The sequence below is a fragment of the Monodelphis domestica genome, chromosome 8, assembly GCF_027887165.1.
Source record: "Monodelphis domestica isolate mMonDom1 chromosome 8, mMonDom1.pri, whole genome shotgun sequence".
Lineage (NCBI taxonomy): Eukaryota > Metazoa > Chordata > Mammalia > Didelphimorphia > Didelphidae > Monodelphis > Monodelphis domestica.
The window spans coordinates 241888570-241898760 of NC_077234.1; positions in this window are offsets into that span (position 1 = coordinate 241888570).

The following is a 10191-nucleotide window of genomic DNA, read 5'->3' on the forward strand; positions in this document are numbered from 1 at the left end:
TGAACAATTGTGATCCTTATGAGTTTTTCATTTCAATAAGAAATCGTATCCATTGGTCATCAGAGTCTTGTTCTCCTGACTTTCCGCTAATATAAAGGATTGGTAATGTGGGATAAATACTAAGATACAGCTGTGTGGTTCAGGGGATAAAGTGGAGGACCTGAAGTCAGGAAGACCTGAGTTCAATTCCAGAATCAGACACTTACTCTCTAGATGACTCTCAATAAGTCACTTAACTTCTGTTTGCCTTAATTTACTCAAGAAGGAAATGACAAGCCAATCCAGTATCATTGCCAAGAAAAACCCACAGACAGTATTGACGTGATATTGTCCATAGGGACAGAAAAAGTCAGACATGATGGAATAACAATTAAGTAATAAAAGGTAAAGAATGTATTTAGAATGAGACAGAGCCCCATGTGAATGTTCTTTTGCCCAAGACCTTGGGAAGGTCAAAGCATGGTTTGGCATACAAGACCATTTGTGTTCATTTTGGAACTGGTATTTGATGGGAAAGGGATGAAGCCTTGCTTCTCCAATAATAAACAGTTATCCAAAGTCAAACTGAAATGGAAAATCATTTCCCCTTTACAAATAACGTTTCAGAGAACTAGTAGATATAATTCTAGCCCAGGACTCCCTCTTTCTGAGGAAAGCATAGTGGGATCCAGCGCCAATCTCCTGCTTCCACTTTGTGCAGGAATTAAAATATCTCTTGGGAAAGAGTCGAAGGAGAAGAGGCTAGAGCTGGTTATTCTGCTTCCCTGGGAGCTACCCAATATTCCATGCTTCTTGGGGGTGGGGAGACCGCCAAGGCAATATGTCTGGATTTTGTTTGCTTCACACTAAATAAGTTCATGCAGGTCATCCCAGTTTTCTCTAAAATTATCCTTTTGGTCACTTTTCTAGAGGTTGATTTTTAGATAGCACAATAAACACAGTACTAGGCTTTGAGTCAGGTAGACCCAAGTTCAAATGTGACTTCAGATTCTGGGCAAGAAACTTAACCACTGTCTGTTTCCTTTACAGGATGTACTTCGCAGGATTGTTGTGAGGCTCCTATATTTGTAAAGTACTTGGCACAATGCCCACTGCATAGGAGTAAACGTTTGCTCCCTTCCCTATCATATTTTGTTACATATGATCATAGTTTGTTCAGTGATTCCCCAAATGATATTTCATTTCTTTGCTGTAACAAAAAAAATGCTACTATTTTGGCACAAATACTGCAGGTCCTTCTCTTCTTCTCCCTTTGATCTTGTTGTGGCAATATAGGATGGCAATGATATTACTGGGCCAACGAGTATGAACAGTTCAGGGACTTTGAGGCATAGTTCCTAATTGCTTTCTAAAATGACCAGACCATATACAGCCCCACCCAACAGTGTATTTGTGCTTGTTTGTTTGTCTGTAGTCTCTCCAACAATTGTCCATTTTGTTACCTTTGCCAATGGGATGGGTCCAAGGTAGAAGCTCAAGACTGTTTCAAAATGCATTTCTTTAATTATTTACAGTTTGGAGCATTTTGTGGTTTGGTTTTCTCCCTTGGAAATGACCAGTCACATCCTTTGACCATTAGTCCATTCGAGAAGTGCTCTTACTTATATGATTGAATCAGTTCATTATATTTCTTGCTTATAAGATCTTTATTAGAGAAACCTGTAGAAAAAATTTTTCTCAGTTAACTTTCTCATTTTAACTGCATTGGTTTTGCTTGCGTGTTACTTTTAAAGTTGCATGTACTCAAAATTGTCCATTTTATGCTCTCTAATTTCTTAATCTGTTTCATCATTAACTCCTCCCTCGTCAATAGCTATGAGAGATATTTCATATCTTTTTTCAGTTATACTTTTTTAAACCCTTATCTTCCACTTTAGAGTCAATAGTTTGTATGACTTCCAAGGTAGAAGAGTGGTAAGGGCTAGGCAATGGGGGTCAAGTGACTTGCCCAGGGTCACACAGCTGGGAAGTGTCTGGGGCCAGATTTGAACCCAGGACCTCCCGTCTCTAGGCCTGACTCTCCATCCACTGAGCCACCCAGTTTCCCCCAAGACAGTCTTTCTTGAGAAGGTGAATTGGGCTACAGAGCTTGGGTAGACTTTGTGAAGGTGGAGAGGGGGTGAGGAAGGCATCCCAGAGCAGAAGAACAATAAGCAGTCTCAGCAGAAGACAGGGAAAAAAACACTTGCTCAATTGTAGCAAAAAGTACAGTTATAAATTTTTAAATGACATTCTTTACCTTTTTCTTTTGTATTTCCTTATTCCTAATGTGTTTCCAGCCACTATTTGCCATCCTATTATTCTCTTACTGATATCCATTTTTCAGAAATTGTACTATGATTTGTAGCTACACCACAACACTTGCAAAATATGAGTACTTCAAATGTGGGTCTTTGTTCCAGGGATTTATCCAACATTATGAAAGGAACAGTGTGATTTCTTGGAAGATGTGCCTGGGCAATTTTTTCCCCTCTCTTGTGAACTGTGGAATAACTCTTTGGATCAGGTTTCTAAGCCTCCAGACAAATATTTCACCAGGCCTTATCAGGTGCATTCTATCCCAGGCCAAGAACTCATCATTCCTCTATTTTAAGTCATAATTTAGAAATCAAATTCCATTGTTCAACACCATCATCTTCATTTCTCAAATACATCTCTGCTTTAGAAATGCTCTACTAGCAATTGACAGCAGAGATGAACACACCAGCTATTCTGCTCAAGTTCTTACCCAGGACTTCAAAATACTTAGAAATACTTACAAAAGTCTTTCTGAGGTATCATTTGTTCCCAACAAGAATTACCACAGGAGTGGGTGGTGATCATCAGGTTTGACAAGTCTCTAGGGACTATTTGGCAGGCCCTGTATGTGTCATGCCCTAGAAATACAGCATTCCTCCTCTATATGTATATAGGCCAGCAACTAGAATACGCTGTATTTCTAATACAGAGCTATGAAACAAAAAGTATCTTGTTCTGTTGCAGAGTCTCCTTTCCATACAGAGATGCCATCACCACCCCCACTACTCTCCATGTCTTCTTCCTTTGACTTCTCATTTTCTTTTGACTGATGACTTCTCTCCTGATAGCGCTTGCATAATCATTCCTTGGAGCATGAAATGTTTTCTTTTGGATAAATCTTGCTTCCTTCTCTATGGAAAAGGCTTAAGTGCATTACTCCAAATGTTCATTGTGATTCTTCTTCCCTCCCTTCTCTGTTCTTCTGTCTTGATACAGTTTAAGATTCCTCTCAATCTCTTTAGATCTTTTTTCTTCTTTGTTTACTTCTAAGAACTTCTGTCATTCTTTTAAGGGACAAACAGTTCATTCTCCTTCAAAACCTTGAGAGTAAAGAAGCTTTATTCTAGTCTTTTTATTTCTGTATCATAGAAGTCCATTTGGTCTCTGGTCATAGACAGGAGTTATTTGTCTAACAATTATAGCCACTAAGGGACCCAGGAAGCTGATCTTCTCAATTAATGGACTCTTTTCATTCTTCTCATCACTACATTATTCCCTTAATGTGCAACCTTCTAGCTGGTCGGGATAGAGTTTGTATTCTTCTTCATATTGGAGGTTTTCTCTAATGCAGAAATCTCCCCTCATACTAGCCAACTCCACTTAATGAATCCAGGATGTCTAGACCTCCAAAACTCATGAGGTCACCCGTAAGCTTGGACACATCCATCCTGATCTAATGTCCAGTTACTTGCACTAAGGGAAAAAAATGAAATAAAAGGCACATAAGACTGAGATCAGACTCAGGTTTGCCTAGGCAGGCTATGGGCTTTAGCAGCCTTATGTCCACGGCCACACGGTGCCCAGAATGGAGAAAAGGGTAAGATTCTCTTGTCCTTCTCCTCACAGGAAGACACTCGAAGACTCTTGTTATACTCCACAGATGGAAATAGAAGAATGGCAATGTGTCAGTCACTGCCTTTTGTTGTTCCCTCTTGGTGGCGAATCAAGGTTTTGTTTTTTTTTAATCATCTTCAAAGCTCACCAGAAGCAGCCAATAGCTACTAAAGCACTCAAACACTGAACCGGAATTGGACAGGGAAGCTTTGTAAATACTTTGTGCAACTCCAAACATGAATATAGCCCATTCTCTTCAGGTTAAGGCAAACATCTCTCTTTGGAACATCTCTCTCTCAGCAAAATCCTTAGTTCTTCATTGTTTCAGTGGCAGGCATCCTGGATAATTCTCTACTTGCCATTCATGTACACTGCTTTGGTAATTAACTCTGGAGTAGGCTTATCTTAGTTATGGAAGCTTTTCCACCTTTTCTCCAGATTCCTCTATGCTAATTTACTAGGCTGCTTTGATAAGCAGCTACTATATACCTGTCAAACCTTTACACAAACAGAAGCTGCCTGAGGCTATTCACTAGAGACTTGATTACATGCAAGGTGCTATCTAATTCGATCTAATTATCAACATTCTTCTTGCTGAAGTTCAAATACCTTCTAGTTTTCCTCTGGTTACTTTTCTATCTCATTCTCCTATTCGAGTATAAGTTCCTTGAGAATTTGGACTGTGACTGAATTAATATGGTGCCTTGTACATAATAGGCACTTTTCAAAAGTTTTGTCATTGAATTAGACACGTTGATAAGATAAAATGGGAAACCCAAAGCCATGTTAACTGTAAAGTATTTGTGAATGTCCTAGGGGGATATAACAGGTAGATTCTCCTCCCTTGACTTAGAATCCATTTATTTCTTGACACTGAGACACTGAGAGAATCCAAGGTTCTAAGTGCGGTTAATATATCAGTCTACTATTGTTAGGAATGTGAATGTCAGCTTAGAACCCTGGAGCAAATGTCAATGATGGAGCAAGAGTAGTCTGAAGGGAGGAGATTATTAAGGATAACTTATTATTGTTGTAGCAAAAGCACTGTCAAGTAGTTTATTATTAAGAATATGGAGAAGCAGAAAACAAGTTAGAGCTCATTTCTTACATCTCACACAGTCAGTTAGTGGGAGCTCTGATGTATTCTTCCCACAGTTTGACTTAATAAATCCTGTGTTTACCAACTTGTTTGGAGAAGCTTAAAGTCACAGTGAGGCAGGCTTACACGTCTACTTCACTGAGAAGTACCGAGGACTTCAATAACCTTAGTATCTCAACATCCTAACACCTTTATTACCATCCATTATTTCAATAGCCAAAGAGGAATAGATAAGAATGCAATATGTAAAAAATTATTTCTCTATCGCTCTGACAAATTTGCTGATAAGAAGCCTTGTTCAAAACCTAATGATTATTCAGATTTTTTATGCTCACATAATAATAAATCCTACGTTTTTCACCTCAATAATTTTTATGGTAAATATCTATTTGGTAGCAATCATCCACCACATGAACTCAGAGAGAAGATATTTCTCCTATAACAATCTTTAAGTTTCTTTCTAACTCTGAGGCTCTATCTAGTTTAATATTCTCTTAATAACAAATTGGACCATGTGATTGAGAAGATTAAATCTATCCTATATCATTTTCTTATTGATCCTATTTACAATTAATTGATTTTGTATTATAACTGCCTAAATCATGATTCTCTGTAAATTTAGTACAGAATTCAGCTCGCCTATGATGGGTTAATATTGAAAATTCAACCTAATCATTTTCTATTTTTGCCCAAAGGAGTTCTACTAATCTTAGGGGATATGGGTGGACATTAGGGAGTCTCACCCAGTATTTATACAGCATAAAGCTACCTTTCAAGAATGCCCGGTTTCAGATCCAAAGAAGTAGGCCACTCTCTTTCAGGTGAACTAAAACAATGAGCACTGCTCAGTCACAGGAAGGTAGGGAGGAAGATTGTTGCTTAGCTTCTCATTACCAGAATTCCAACCAATCAAATTGTTTCATGTTCCCCAGCCCTATAATTTTATTTATCCTGCTCTGTACTTTGCTCTGTACTCCCTAAATCTTATAGAAAAAAATCAACTCATATTATTGTTAATTTATGCTTTATTAATAAATTGATCATGTTTGGAATTTTGTACTTCAGTTTACATTATTTTTAACTGTTACATAAGGGACATGTACATGTTTCTGAATCAATGCCCAAGTATATTTGAAAAAACAATTTTAAAGTAAAATAAATAAAAACAATGGATGACTTGTAATACCCTAGCAAAAATGGGATGAGACTTTTTGTCAAAAATGACGTTTCTTATTTGATCAAGAGCTAGTATTCCTTGGGGAGACTCATAGCTGGTAGATAGTCAAATTTGAAAAGGGCTTGACAAGCCGTCTCATCAGAGATATGTGAAGACTGAAATTAGCTCTCCCCTGATTGTAACAATGAAGGTACTTAGCTCTTCCTTTATTGAAAAGATTAAATTGTAATCCCCTATCTATTTTTAGATTTTAATCCCCAAAGTGTAAACCCAGTATTTAAAGTAGCTCTACTCATTTTAACCACAAAAAGGTATGAACATCCATTTCATACATTAAATGGGAGGTCTGTGACCCACCTGTGAAAGAGTGGGCAATCCTGGACAGGAGTGTCTGTTGTGATTGGTAGACCTAAAATTTAGGGGAGGTGACACAAGAGAAAAAGGTCTTTAAATAATGGAAACAGAGACACACAGGGATCATTCGATCAGTCACTTGGATTTGAACTGGAAGGCAGAACTTGAGGAGAGACTGGAAGACAGACACTCAGACTTGGAGTGAAGACACTTGGCTGTGGAACTGGACCCCTGGAAGAGCTCATGCAGGAGACCTCAGAATGCTTTTCTTTTAGACACTAACCATGGTGAGTGTAAAGGCTGACTTTGTTCCTTGCCCTTTCTGGAAGTGTGAATCTCTGAAAAAGGCCCATTGTCTTGAGACTCCTTTCCCCTGACTGGTGCTTTAGAATTTCTAACTGGTTCAGAGGAAGCCAGAGCTCTCTGTCTCTCTCTGTCTCTGTCTCTGTCTCTCTCTGTCTGTCTCTCTCTGTCTCTCTCCTTTTCTTTCTTCCTTAATATCTTCCCTCTATTGTAAAATAAACTACCATAAATTTCATTTACTTGAGTAATTCATTTTGGAATTTAGAAATTAAATCCCTGGTGATCACCAATTAAATATTAAGTCCAACCAGATGAAATGTAACAAATACTTGTCGTTCATGAACACTGCAGATACCTCTATGGCATCTATGTCTATAAGTACAAAGTGAAATGAAATTATATAGTATTGATAGAAATAATTTTTACTTTTTAAGCTTTTTTTGCATTACTTTTATTTCTTTTTACCATTTTTCTTCCATCTCTATAACTTGATTTTTTAATTCCTTTTTGAATTCTTCAAGTACCTGAGACCAATTTTCATTTTCTTTCAAAATTTTTATGGGGTTGCTCAGGTCTCAATATCCCCTACTGAATTTGTGCCTCACTCTGTCTTCATAAAATTTTTCTATGGTTAGGTGTTTCTTTTGCTGTTTGTTCATTTTCCCAGCTTTTCCCCCATGGACTGTGAGTTCTGAAAACTACTGCTTCTGTCTGCCTTTCTGATGGCTTAAAGGATTTAGAGTATTGTGAGTTATTTTGCCCTGAGGCTAGGGGCTTCACCATAGCTTGGACTTCAGGGACTCACTACAGGCTGGTGCCAGGGCTTGGGACTTAGAGGAGTAAGGGATGCTCTGCTGTTGATTTAGGCAGAGTCCCAGGATCCCAAAGTTGGCCTATGCCAAGGCTTAGTACCTGCCACAGTAGGTGGCACATAGTCATCCTACACTCCTCTATATGCAGTTTTACTTCTGGTTCCCCCTTATCCTGTGAAAATTGACTCTTCCTGCCTACCTTTCAAGTAATTTCCCATAGGAGAGAATAGTATCACAGATACAAAGTGGGATTCACAGGTAAAAAATGTTTTGCCTCATCACTTCTTGACTTTCATCCTAAAGATAGTGAAAAGGATGCAAAGATATACCAAGACAATAATTATGCTGAAGACTTGAATTGGCATTGAGAAGTAAATGTTAGTTCATTAATGTTGCAATCATATACCATGGCTGCCAATAGAAAGCAGTCTGAAATTTCAACAAGCCAAAGAAAGTAAAATTGCACCATGCCTTCAAAGGAAGATCATTCTATTATGAGAGAAGACATTTATAAGCATTTTTCAAAGTAATGGCATAGGAACCACAAGTATGCAAAAGAGCCAAGTTAATGAGAAATACATACATAGGTGAGTAAGAAGCTGTAGTTCCATTAAAACCAATATCACCAACCCAACATTTCCTATTATGGTTGTTTAATAGATTAAAAGGAAACCAAGAAGACAAGGCTCTAGAGCTCTGGGAGTTTTGTAAAACCAGTGAGGATAAAGTGAGTTATCAAGATGTGGTTCTCTTCAGCCATCTTACAGTCTTCTGCTGAAAACAAGAGTGGGGATAAATAAGATTCTACCTAAATACATATTCCTTATGTCCTTATGTAAGGGGTAAATTTTATGGTTGGACTGAACATATGTGTATATATATATATGTATTTTTTTTTTAGTTGGTTGCCAGGGATTTTAAATTCTAAATCCCAATGAAATACTTAAGTCAGAATGGAATTTTATGGTGGTTTATTTACAATATAAGGAAGAAATTAAGAGAGAGAGAGAGAGGGAGGGGGGAAAGGGAAGAAGATCTGCTCTGGACTCGTCTGAACCAAGCAGGAGTTCAGAGGCCTCAGCCAAGGGGCCTCTCCAGAAAAGTCAAGGAAAAGGGGAGTGAGCCTTATAACTCACCACATGATCATCTAAATGAAGCAGTCTGAGGTCTCATGCTCGATCTCCTCCAGGGTCTAGTTCCACGGCCAAGTCCCTCTCACAAGAAGTGATGCGAAATATAAAGGTAGTTCTTTACGTCACTTCCTGTGTCTTATATGTACCAATGGTGGCTTAAACTTGGTTTGGACAACCCAGGGGTCAGTCAGTTGTTTCTGATTTGTCACTTGCTAGCACACGCTTCCTCCCCCATATTTAATGCTTAAGTGGGGGTGCATACATTCCTGGTTGCTAGAATTCTAAAGACTAAGCAGGGTGGAGTAAAACTAAAATTCACATTTCCTTCTAACTAACTTGGGAGCCACTTTTATTGTTCTCCTCCAATGTCACTTCCTGAGTTCTTGGGTATAACCAGGTCTAACAAAAAAATTGTTTTTCCTGAGTTGTCCATTTACATAGCCACATGTTCTAAAACTTTTCAGAGTACCAGGCAGAAAAATTCCAGATTAGGTGGGTTTGAATTTTTTTTTTCCCTTGGATTCATGATTCATTTCCTATGTGGAAAATTCTTCTCTTTATAGTTTAACTCAAGCCTCTCCTATGACCAAGGAGCAGAAAATTGGACTCAGAGATTCCAAACAGGTAACATGCCTATAATTATACTGAAATTTTTATTTTGGGATAATGAACATTTTTCTAAAATATAAGTCTCATATATAGGATTTACAGCTGGAAAATAATGTTAGGTTTCAGATCATGCTGAAAATTTTACATTCAGTTTCCAAGCTTACTCCACTACACCTCTGGCTGCCTCTCATTCTCCCTGACATAGACAATTATTGGCTTGTGTCAAGCATGATCACAACATTCCCTTCCCTTTTGTAGCTCAATTACCCCTATTACATCCTCTCTTTTCACTGGCATCCTATACTAATATTTGCAATTGAATCCTCAAGTTGGTTTTGGCTGAACCATAACTCAGTTCCCAGAGCAACCATGCAGACAAACTTCACTATCTCTTCTCCAGCATCCTTACAGTTGCCCCCAGGTCACCTTGTGAGTTGCACAGGTAGGCAAGCTTTTGATAGCGACTGGTAAATACTATTCTTCGCCCCCATCACACACACATATGCATTCACTCTCCACATTTCAGTAGGATAGAGTGAATAGCACAGGATAAACAGATATAGATGGGCAGTGATGTGACATAAATTGTACTGAATTGTCTTTTCCCTTAAAACCTACTAAGAATTTTTATATTTCCATCAAGATTACCTCCATCCTCTTAATTTTCCAGGTATTCAACCTCTTCCTTAGTGTTGATTCCTTACTTATCTTAAATATTTTCTTTAGTTATCAATCACCAAATATGACAACATTTAGACCATAACTTTTCATTTCTCTATTGAGGTAAATTTTCATCTACAATAGCCATCAAACCCAAGTATCAAATGAAAACATACTTAGAACCAGACATCT